This window comes from Apis dorsata, unplaced genomic scaffold (genome assembly GCF_000469605.1).
Source record: "Apis dorsata unplaced genomic scaffold, Apis dorsata 1.3 scaffold_820, whole genome shotgun sequence".
Classification (NCBI taxonomy): Eukaryota; Metazoa; Arthropoda; class Insecta; order Hymenoptera; family Apidae; genus Apis; species Apis dorsata.
This window is the reverse complement of record NW_006263955.1, coordinates 28,653-40,018: the sequence shown is the minus strand read 5'-3', so window position 1 is coordinate 40,018 and position 11,366 is coordinate 28,653. Positions and strand designations below refer to the sequence as shown.

Genomic DNA, 11,366 nt, shown 5'->3' with positions numbered 1-11,366 from the left:
TTTTTTTTTTTTTTTTTTTTTTTTTTTTACGTAATTATCGTATATTAAAATAAAAATAAACTCGAATCAATATTTTTAACTGCAACAACTATGATACCTATTTATTTTCAAAGAATCTGAACAAGGTGATAACACTATACCTGATAACAGTAGATTATACGAGGGAAGACGACTCGGAAGCGTCTCAATGTCCGCGATCCGTGTACGCCTCCTCGACAAATCGATTCTGACAAAAACTAGGCGGTCCTGCAGGCCGAGTGGCGCTCAACCCACTTTTTCCACGCGCGAGAAACCCGCACGGAAATCAACGACGAATCCGCCTTTCGTTCAGCCATCGTTTACACTGGTCCCCTCGACTTTTATTCTCGACCTTCCGTGATCATCGACTTCTTCTTATCTTTGCGAATTTCAATGTAAAGGAAAAAAAAAGTGAACAATACGATACGAGGAGAAAGTTAAGAGAATAATAAGGAAAATAATATAAAAATGAAGAAAGGGGAAAATATGAAAGGAAGATGAAAAATTTAAAGGAGAAGGTAGAAAGAATAAAATGTCGAATGCAGAGAAGACAATAGAAAGAAGAAAAATGTGAAGAGAAGAATGGAAAAAAGGACGCGTGAGCATTGAGAAGAAATCAAAGGGTGAGGAAGACGATGAAAAAGAGAGGAATGAAAGAGAAGGCTGTACAGATGGCGCGAAAGTAGAGGATGATACAGATGGCGTAAAAGAGAAATATGACAAAGGATAAAAATAAAAGACAAAATAAAAAAAAGAGATAAAGGAGATGATGATAAAAAAAAGAGAATGAAAAAAGTGTGATAAAGAAGGTAGAAAAACAAGAATGGCAGCACATAAATGGAAAAAAAAGGAGTGATAAAAGAGAGAATAATGGTGAGACTGGATTAGAGGTGAAAGAGAAAAATTAGCTCAAACTTTTATTTTAAAACATTCACTAGTCAGCTTTATTTATAAAATTAAAATTATTTTCTTTTTCTATATTTCCATTTTAATATACTATTATACTTATCAAAATAATTACTGGCTTCGTTACTATCTTATATTTCAAGAACTTTGTTTTTTAATAATATTATGAAATTTAATTTGCTAAAAAAAATATTTAAAATTATCTTATTTTTGCTAAAATAATTATGGTATTTGTAATTAAAAGATTATTTTTTATTAAATTCCTAATTCCTAAAATCCTATTCAAATATAAATTTAAAATTTCTAATCAAATATTCTTATATTATATTTATTATTATATCTATAATTTTTATAATTATATCTATATAGATATTATATTATAGATATATCAATTTAAATAATCCTACTATTTTTATTAAAATGATTTTATTAAATTTTATATATTCATAACCATTATATAATTATTATAATCATTTTCAATTTCCGAATCTATTTTTATTAATATTATCAATTTTACCAATTTTATTCATATATTAATATTTAACATTCTACTATTTTCACTCAATATTCAAGTTTCAAGGACTTGTTTGCCAACGTTGCAAAGTATAAAATTTATTTTGAATATTCATATAAAAAATTTGTATTTCTTATGAGATAAAACGAACTTGTATATTGATTTTATTGAATTTTAATTTTAATCACGATATTTCAGATAGATAAGAATATAACCATATTGCATTTCTAATAATCGAGAAACAGCGTTATTTGCATATTCTTACGCACATAGCAATCATTAACGCAACAAAGTGATAAGTTTACTTTTCATGACTTGCAGCAACTCGTAGAAACTGGAATTGCAACGAGTCAACATTTTCTCTTTTCCCGCTTTCTTTTTTCTTCTCTTTTCTTCCATCACACAAAAATGGATGAAATATCTTTTTTTTTTTTTTTTTTGCAATCTTTGCGTTATGAGATAAATAACATGTAGTCGAAACATGACAAACGTAGAATCGATTTCTAATATCAGTCCAAGAAGGGATGGTAGAAAGGGCAAAAGGGGAGGAAATTTATGAACGACGTCGATTTCAGGCGAAATGTCTCGCCTTCGAGCACCTTCAACGGTCCAATAAATATTCCCGATCCTATAAATTTAAATAAACGATGGGAATTCGTATGTGGGTAAAAATTGAACGATCTGATGGAGAGAAAATTCAATTTTTCTTGGTAGATTATCTATATACATATAAATAAAAAAAACATATATATTTTTTTAATGTTGCATTTTTTTTTTAAATTTTGAAAAGATTGAAAAAATCAATATATTATAGAATCATTACAATTATACTAATTTATACAATCTATACAATTATACTAAGTAGATAAAATTTATCTAACTATATTTATTATTGTATGCAGAAATAATATAAAGATGGTTTTTAATGTTCTATATTATTCTTAAATTCATTAGCACACAGATAAAATTTCACTTTTGTTTATGTTATTTTGATCATATTAATTATTTAAAGAAAATATTAATATTTAATTTTAATATTTAATTAAAAATAATTGGAACATGAAATATATATATTAAGTTATTCTAAATTTTTGAAAATTTAAAATATTGAAAAAATTAAGAATAATAAAAAAAAAGAATATTATTTGTCTTATATAGTACTAAAAAATATTACTATAAAATATTAAAAATAGTAAATTTTTTTACAAATTCATCGATATTTAATAATTAAAATTAAAAGTCAACTCTGATTCATCTGTATCTTTGAAAAAATGTAAAATCTGAAATCTGTAAATTTTAATCTGAAATTTATTGATGAGTTTACCAACTTAAACGTTAAGAAGAAAAAAAATAAGTAACAAAAAAACATGATAACGTAGAAGATGTATGATGTTTTGAAGGAAAACAACGAATCGAAAATCTGTTGCTCGGAACGGTATACGTCACTGACGCGACACAGTCGCACGGACAACCGTTACTCCTTATTTGCTTAATGAATTAAGGACGCCATGAAAAATGGCGTCTAATCGCTTCTGGATTCTCTCATGATTCTGCATACCGTGTTATATAAGTGGCTATCAATTTTCATAGATAGGCAAAGCCGCGTGCATTGACGCCAATTCGAGCACTTTTCAAAAAAATCGCACGACTTCACATCACTAAGCTGATCAATACAATACCCATGCAATTAAATTTCGCTGGAATGCTCTAACAGTATTCTAAATTTCCATACGTAAAATCCAAAATTGAAAATTATCACGTCAAACGAAACTATTTTCAACGAGAAATGAAATAATATTCGAAACCGATTACTACTCGAGTCAGTTGCACGATTGTACTGTATATACGTATATGTACCGTATATCAAGTGACTAAAGTTACGGAATTTCCTGACGTTTCAATATTCATTTTCCTTGATGCCCGTCATAATGGATGTTATCACGGACACAGATTATCATAATTTGATCGCTTTTACGATCATGAGCGGAAGAATCGTAATAATTTCACGCGTGACTAATTGCATTTCCATGCACCATGAGACTGGAATCCGTTTCAATGGTGAGAGACCGGGCTTCCGTGAGAGCTCGAATTTCGAAATCGGAACTGTTCCCGATGAAATGTTCATATTACCAATTTCAAGGCGGTCCGAGTACACACATACATGGTTTTCATTTTCAACGAGCGACTAAAGCGGAGAGGTGGCTCCGCTGTGGAAATGTACACGTATTATGTACATGTATACATACATACACACAAACATACACACACACACACACACACACACACACACACACACACACACACACACACACACACACACACACACACACACACACACACACACACACACACACGTAGCGATCTCACGAGCGAGCGTGACACGTCGAGAAATCTATGGCTTCGAGAGAGGACGGTCGGAAGACGGACGGAAATAGGAAATGCATCGGTCGAACGATCGGAAACCCTTTTCGTCGGACTTTCAACGTTTCCGTCGGCAACAGCCACCATGTTAGCGTTGCCTTGAGCTGTCTTTATTGCGCAGCGACCACGTCGAAAAAACTGCCCCGCTTAAACGCATTCGTTATCTTTTGCGAATGAGGGAAAAAAATACAAGCCGGGTACACATGAAGAGATGGGTACTTACGGTGAAAAATATCCACATTTGCAATTGTACATTATCGAGCGAAGAGCAACGGTCTCGTTACGCTACCGACTTTCGTTCACCCGCGAATAAATTCTTACTGCTAGATATTCCTTCGAATCAATAACGAGGATTTCTCGCGATGGAAATATAAGTCATTTTATTTATAAATGTATATTTTATGCTAAAATATAAGTGGTGAGATAGCCTCAAAATATTTACATCAAATGAAATATGAATCTTTGTAAGAAATAAAATGAAAAAAAAAAGGGATAATTTAATTCATCCTTATATCAAATTCTTAATATGAAAAGAAGATAGTACATGAAGAAGAAATGATTGTGATAGGAAATCACGATTTCGACCCATTTCCGGACCGACCTTCGTACCATCTGCGGTACATAAACAAGCACGGAGAGACTATCGGTAATGGGTATGTAGAACTAATCAACGAAGTCACCGTGATTTCGCGGGTAATTAAAAGCGATGTTTGGAAACATTCATAGACAAAAAATTATACTTACAGCATCTCCTTGGTGGCCGAGCTTGCGAAGCACATCGCGGTGGCGGCGGCACAGCAGTCACGGTCACAGTCACGTAAGCCTCGACAACGGCTTCGACGAACACAAGCAAAGAAACACTCATCACTGTCACCAGGCTGCCCTTATTTTGGCAGTGGATTGTAATAAAAGTCCGAAAAAAGAGTCCAGGAGCACCATGCGTTCGAATTATGGAATCGAAAAAAAGAAACCAATGAATTCTCGCCGTCTCTGTCCCGCCTGTTTCGTCCTTTAATCTGCGAGAACTCAGGAACACCAATGATCCGTCACGAATAATTACGACACTCGAATTTTTTCACTTGGAAGAAATCGCGGCACAGATTCAGCAGAAAAGTCACTATCATGTAAGCACAGTTAAGAAAGAGCAGCGCGCTCCTGGCTCTTATGAATTTAACCTAGCTTAGTAGTGATTCGGTGCAGTCGAGTTTCTTGACTGAACGACCGATGCTTGCCGAGCCGTGCCCCACGAGACGACACTGCTGCCAACTGTTCCCGTGGCAGTACAGAAAGTTTCTATGCCGATAGTAAAGGCGTTCCGAGACTGTCCTCTTTTAAAAATTCAGAATTTGTTTCTGGAATTAAATAAATAAATTTATAAATATTAAAAAATATGAAATTTTTATTTAGAATAAAATTATCATTTCAAAAATTTCGTTTAGAAAATTTTGTGAATTTTATAATTAAACTATTAAACTATTATGTATTATGTAAAATCTATATATGATATAAAGATTGAATATTTATTGAATAGAATATATATTAGAATAAAAGACATTATAGAATTAATGTATATGCATTTATTAAAATTATTATTGAAAAATATTTTTATTTATGTAAATAATATTAATTTTAATAATGAAATATTTAAACAATATAAGACTCTTAAATGTAATAAATGTTATAATTAAATGAAAATATTTAATTCAATTTCTATATGAGAATGCAGTAAAATTTCTCTTTTTTTATTTTTTCCATTATTTCATGATTATTAATCACTAGCTTATAACTTAATTAATTCTAATAATATTTCATGCTAACAGATTGTGATATAAATAAATAAATAAATATATTTCTATATAAATAAATATATATTTCCATTGTTATGCTATAGATTTTTGTTGATAAAATAATATTAATAATCAATTTTATTTATTTTTAAGTTTTATTTTATTGTTATTATTATTATTTTTAATTAATATTTTTTGTCAACTATTATTTTAAAATAATTATTAAATAATATTATATCAATTAAGCAATAACTAATAAGAATTTTATAAAATACTTTAAATAATTATTATTTTATTATATTTATACTTATGTTTTTTTTTAATTGAATAAAACATTAAATTTTATTATATTTTCAGCTAATATAATTAAATGAAATATTTTAATTATTATAATATTAAGTGGGACAAACTAGAGAAATGTGACATCTTTGAGAAATGTATAACGATCTAGTACCGGTATTAGGAAGAAGGTCACTCTCACATCTAATGCTTTTATTTGTGGAAGGAAAAATAGCATTTTAATGTAAAGATTTTAATGTAAAAAATCTTATATAAATCTATATGATTAAAAAATTTATGATAAATCTAGTTTATAAATTAAATTACGAATTACACTAATGAGTTATTCCTAACTTGTCAATGTCGTTTCATTTAAGAAATGTAATTACTTTATATACAAAAAAAATAATTAACTTACCATGATTATTCTCTTTAATTTTTAATTGTATAAAAAAATTTCCTTTCATTATAAAATGAATACTCCCGGCGAGTTTAGAAATCTTTTTGCAATTAGAATATTTTTCGATCATATGTTGGCAATGATCAGTTCGTACATTGGTCACCCGCCGAAGTGGCGAGTTCTGATTGGTCGGTTTGCTATTTGATTTAATGGCGTGGCAATTACCGCCGGCGTGGAAGGGGAACTAGATTCACAACGTTTAACTGTATTGTCGAGAGCTTGGTTTTTCGTCCTAACCTGTCGGTGTTACTTCGTTCGGATCGTAACATCGATTTTAGCCGAGGAACAGTAGAGTTTATCGACGAGCACGTCGTATTTACAGTTGTCGATCACGTCTGGTGAACCGTCTGGTTCGCGTTGTAGCGATTTTTATTCGTGATTGACCATTGCTCGCAGGACAACGCTTAAGAAGACGCGACGATGATGGAAAGCTGAGAATTACGGTTTTCATATCGTGCACGAGGTAGGAACAGATTTCGATGCGTAATTTAACGACTATATAGTGTTGTTTCGCATGAAAATTTGGAATTGGATTAATGTCAATTGTGATTGCTTCTGAGAATCGAATATGCTTTGTGAAGTGTCCACTTGTGAAAAAGAACGATATGAAATTGTGACGAAGATTACAGGTTTATAAATTAAAATATTTACCAGTTTTGAAGAAGATTTGTGGACAAGAAAACAATTTGCAAAATTAAATATCGATAGCAATCTACATATCGTGTTAATGAATTTGATTATAAAACGATTAATTCGTATGTTTTTCAATGATGAAATTTGGAAAATTTTGCGTATAAATAAGTATTGCATTAAGAAAAACGTTGTATAAAAATATATATTGTATATAGTAATTAATCTTTTAAATGTAAAAGAATTTGTGTATTCTAATAAGTGTATTTTTTCAATGTGACAAGTATAATGTATGTACATAAAGAAGATTATTGCTAAAAAAGTGTGCAATCAATTGTATATATCATTTGATAAAAAAAATATTATTCAAAAAGTAAATTTATATACTGTGTTGTTCGTAAGATTTTTTTTTCTTTTTTACATTACAATTAATTATGGGATGAACTTTTAAACAGTGTTAAAAATCATGTAATAAAATTTTTTATTTAAATCATTCATATAAATTCCATTATCATAATGTGTACAATAATCTAGTATAATAATTTAATTCGAATTTTGTGGTTTGTGAAGTTGACATACTTTTATTTAGTGCATAAGTAATGAAGATTCAACATATATAAATATACATATAGGAGGATAAATAAACGCGGAGCAATCTGCAGCTGGTCAGTAAAATTAAAGATGTATTTAAATGCAATAAATTGCAAGATTAATAAATATATATATATAGTATAAATACTTGAATTTTGATCTCGAAAATTACGGTTGATTGATTTTTTTTGAATAAATAATTCTAATTTCTTAATTAATAAAAATTATATGAAAGTGTATCTATAAATTAAAAAAAAAATCGGGAAATTAATTCATTAAATTTGTGTAATATTACGATATATATCTATATCTTTTTTCCGTATTGGAAAGTGTTACAGAATTACGAAAGCCATTTTCTATAGAGTCTAATAAAATATTAATTTTGTTATAATATTTAAACTCTGAATATATTTTCAACTGTACAGTGAGTGTAAAAAACATTCTTACAATGAATAATTCAAAGGAAATTTTGTATAATTTGGTTTTTTAATAAAAATTTATTAATTACAATTCATAAATATACATATTCATAATTATAAGTACTTCGTATTGCAGCTTCATATTGGTAATTAATCGAAATGAAACTTGGTGAGTTTTATGGGAATAAAATTCGAAATATGCATCTTTAGAAATTTAAATTATGCATTGTAAAACAAAATATACATTTTTTTATCTCATTCATAAAAAATTTTCAAAATATTTCTCTGGATAATTGAATTGTAATTCTTATCATGTATCAATTGAACAAACATGTAGATTATATTACTAAATTATTCTTAATAAGATTTGTTGCATTTTAATGATCTTGAAAAAAAATAAAAAAAATTAGTTTGCATAATATATTCAATTGCTTCGCGACTATTAGTTGAGTATTAGTTTAAGTTGAGATTATATGTAGTAAATGATTATTATCTGTATAATTCTTGAATTTGTGATTTTATATTTCAAATGTACGTCCATTTTCTAGACACAAAGTTTCACTTCGGTCGGCCATCGATGCCTTTCGAAACACATCGAATAAATTCGGTAAAAAAAAAATCATAATAGAATAAAAAATGAATACTTTCATAAAAAATTCCTAAGAATGACTCTCTAAGATAAATTATTTGAAATATCAATATTTATAAAATTACGCTCACTGTATTTTGTTAAAAATTTCATCATTTTAAAATTTGATCATCGATCTTTTACATTTCTAGACATAGAATTATAATAACATACAATTTACATTCTTATAATTTTATTTCAAATTTTCTTTATATATATATGTATATATTTACGATTTTTTCATATAATAAATTAACTCATATGTTTCTTAATTATTTGTCAAATTTACAACGTTGCGAGAAAGGTGTTCGAAAAAGATGTGTATACACTCTCGCGCAGTACCATTCACTGAAAACCGGTTTCAATAACAGCCTTCTAGAATTTTATCGAAACGACGATAAAATTATTTCATTTATAATTTTTACGTGACGCGTAAATGTTTTATAACCGCGGTTAAAGATCCAGCTGGTTTATGAATGTGACGTATGTCATTGGGTAAATAAAACGTAAATAAATACACTTTCATGTTCGAATCAAAAACGAGTTATAATTTATCGAAATTATTTACATCCCGTCGTATCGATTCTAAAAAAATATCATTAATAGATACGTTCTAACTTCACTTGTAATAGTTTTAAAATAATTTCAAACATAGATAACATATATGTGCACATGTATACACATACGTGAAACAGGATCTTCCGCGCGTGCTCGAAAGTGTCAGTGAACTCGGAATTCAGCCGCTAGGTAGCCTGTACACCCTACTGCATTTTCACCATATATGTTTATATACACGCGTGCATATGTATATAGAGTATCATATCAGGCCACACATCCTCAATAATTCGCGCGGCCAGCAAGGACGAACAAACTACTGGATAGATGTCATGCGAGACGGATGTAATTTCCGTTCACGCAGAGCCGGTCGAAGTGCAACGATAAAAACAGACTATCGTAATTACCGGTGTCCAATTTCAGACGTTTGCCTCTGCTCACATTACCCTCATACACTACTAGCCGATCAAAAGTTGGTCCGTTTGTTTTGTATAGGTTATGTGTATGAGGGATGGAATGGAACGATAAATCAAGTTTTGAAATTGTAGATTGTATATACGGGATGTCGAATAAGTTATTTTCGAAAATTGTAGTGGGATTGTGATGGAATTATTAGATAAAATTTCTAGGTAGGTTTTTCTGGAAAAATATCAAAGTGTAGCATTCCATTTTTTTTTTCTTTCTAAGTAATTTTGGTTTTATTTTATATACATTTAAAAGAATTTGAAGAAACTCGAAATTACTTAATATATCTATTTTATTATATTATAAATATATTGATTCCTTTAAAAATTGTTAAATGAATAACCAAAATATTGAAAAGATTCTAAGAGGTTAATCTTTACTTTGTCTTTGATTTATTCTTTGATTAATGAAAGAATAGCATTTAAAAATCAGAATTTTTTCGATTTATAATTAATTCTTCCGATTTTATTATAGCAATTTTTAGCTTTCACCGGAATATCTGAATCCTTCCACGGCCCCAATTATTTTATAATTTATTCCGAGAAGAAGCATATTCTTGAAACATTATACATTTATATACTGTATATATATTAAAATTCATTAGACATTGTGCAATTGATTAATAAATAGCAACAATGGCGAAATACAATATTGCTTAATGAATACTTCTATATCGATAATTATCTTGTTTAATTCATTGACAAGCATGAAACTAATTGGACAAATAAATTATATTATAAATAATAATTTGCATAATACGTTCGATTGAAGAAATTTTCTGTTATTACAGGAATAATTAATTAATTTCATAAAACGATTTCAAATTTTGTTACAGTTTTACAAACGTATTTATATTTTACGCGAATATTAATGCATTCAACTTACAATATATAAAATGTAGCCTTTAAAAAAAAAAAAAAAATTAAGATATTTTACATTAAAGATTTTTTATCATGTGAATCGATCTTAAACTTGATCTATCCCTTCATCCTTGTAATCCATCCATGGTGTAGTCATTTAACCGCAAGTAATATGGTGTATCTAATTTCTAAGAATAAAATAACTAAGGCTTAGGGACGTGAAACTTACGCAGGAATACTTTCCAAACTAGTTGAACTCGAGACGAAATTCAATTTACATTGAATTTCTTTCACCGCATTAATAAAGAATAACAATTACTCTTATAAATAAAAAAGAAACAATTAATATGATTAATATGAAAGGATTCTTATTAAAAATAACGATGATTTAACCTTTTATGAGTTAAATATTTTCATTCTTCAACATAATAAATTGAAAACATAAAAATTTTAAGATAATGATAATACATATGACATATTATACGCTATTTTCATTCGTGATATAAAGCAATAATAGAACGAGTAAATGAGTGTAATTACGATTTTCCACCGATATGTGTATATCTGTGTATCTTGCAACTTTACAAGGGGACGAGAGATATAATTAAGAGGGATTAAAAGGAGGGGAGGACAAATGGTCTAGGTGCATCCTCCTGGTCTCTGGCGTTCAGTTTTATATAGTTTCTTTGAGATATAGGAAACAAAAGCATATCATACGCGATTATGAACCTTTTGTTTTGCAAACACGTATACGTTTAAATTAATATCCATCTGTGTTTATTAAAATTTATCAATCGACAAGAAAGATTAATAATAATTTATTCTGAATTGTA

General features: G+C 28.8%; 2 protein-coding genes across 6 annotated transcripts in view; one reads left to right on the top strand and one right to left on the bottom strand.

Moving 5' to 3' along the window:
* Positions 1 to 5,035, bottom strand: part of LOC102673877 — a 79,079-nt gene extending 74,044 nt beyond the window's left edge. Inside the window, exon 1 of the mRNA XM_031514002.1 lies at positions 4,604 to 5,035. The gene's annotated coding sequence lies outside the window, so the exon portion shown is untranslated. The remainder of the gene's footprint in view (positions 1 to 4,603) is intronic.
* A 1,498-nt stretch (positions 5,036 to 6,533) lies between these two features.
* Positions 6,534 to 11,366, top strand: part of LOC102672998 (Golgi integral membrane protein 4-like) — a 12,216-nt gene continuing 7,383 nt past the window's right edge. For 4 of the 5 annotated variants that reach the window (XM_006623160.2, XM_006623159.2, XM_031514001.1 and 1 more), the window contains exon 1: positions 6,534 to 6,848. The gene's annotated coding sequence lies outside the window, so the exon portion shown is untranslated. Of the gene's footprint in view, positions 6,849 to 7,541; positions 7,681 to 11,366 lie in introns of those variants that run through there. The other variant, XM_006623157.2, reaches the window with a different exon arrangement.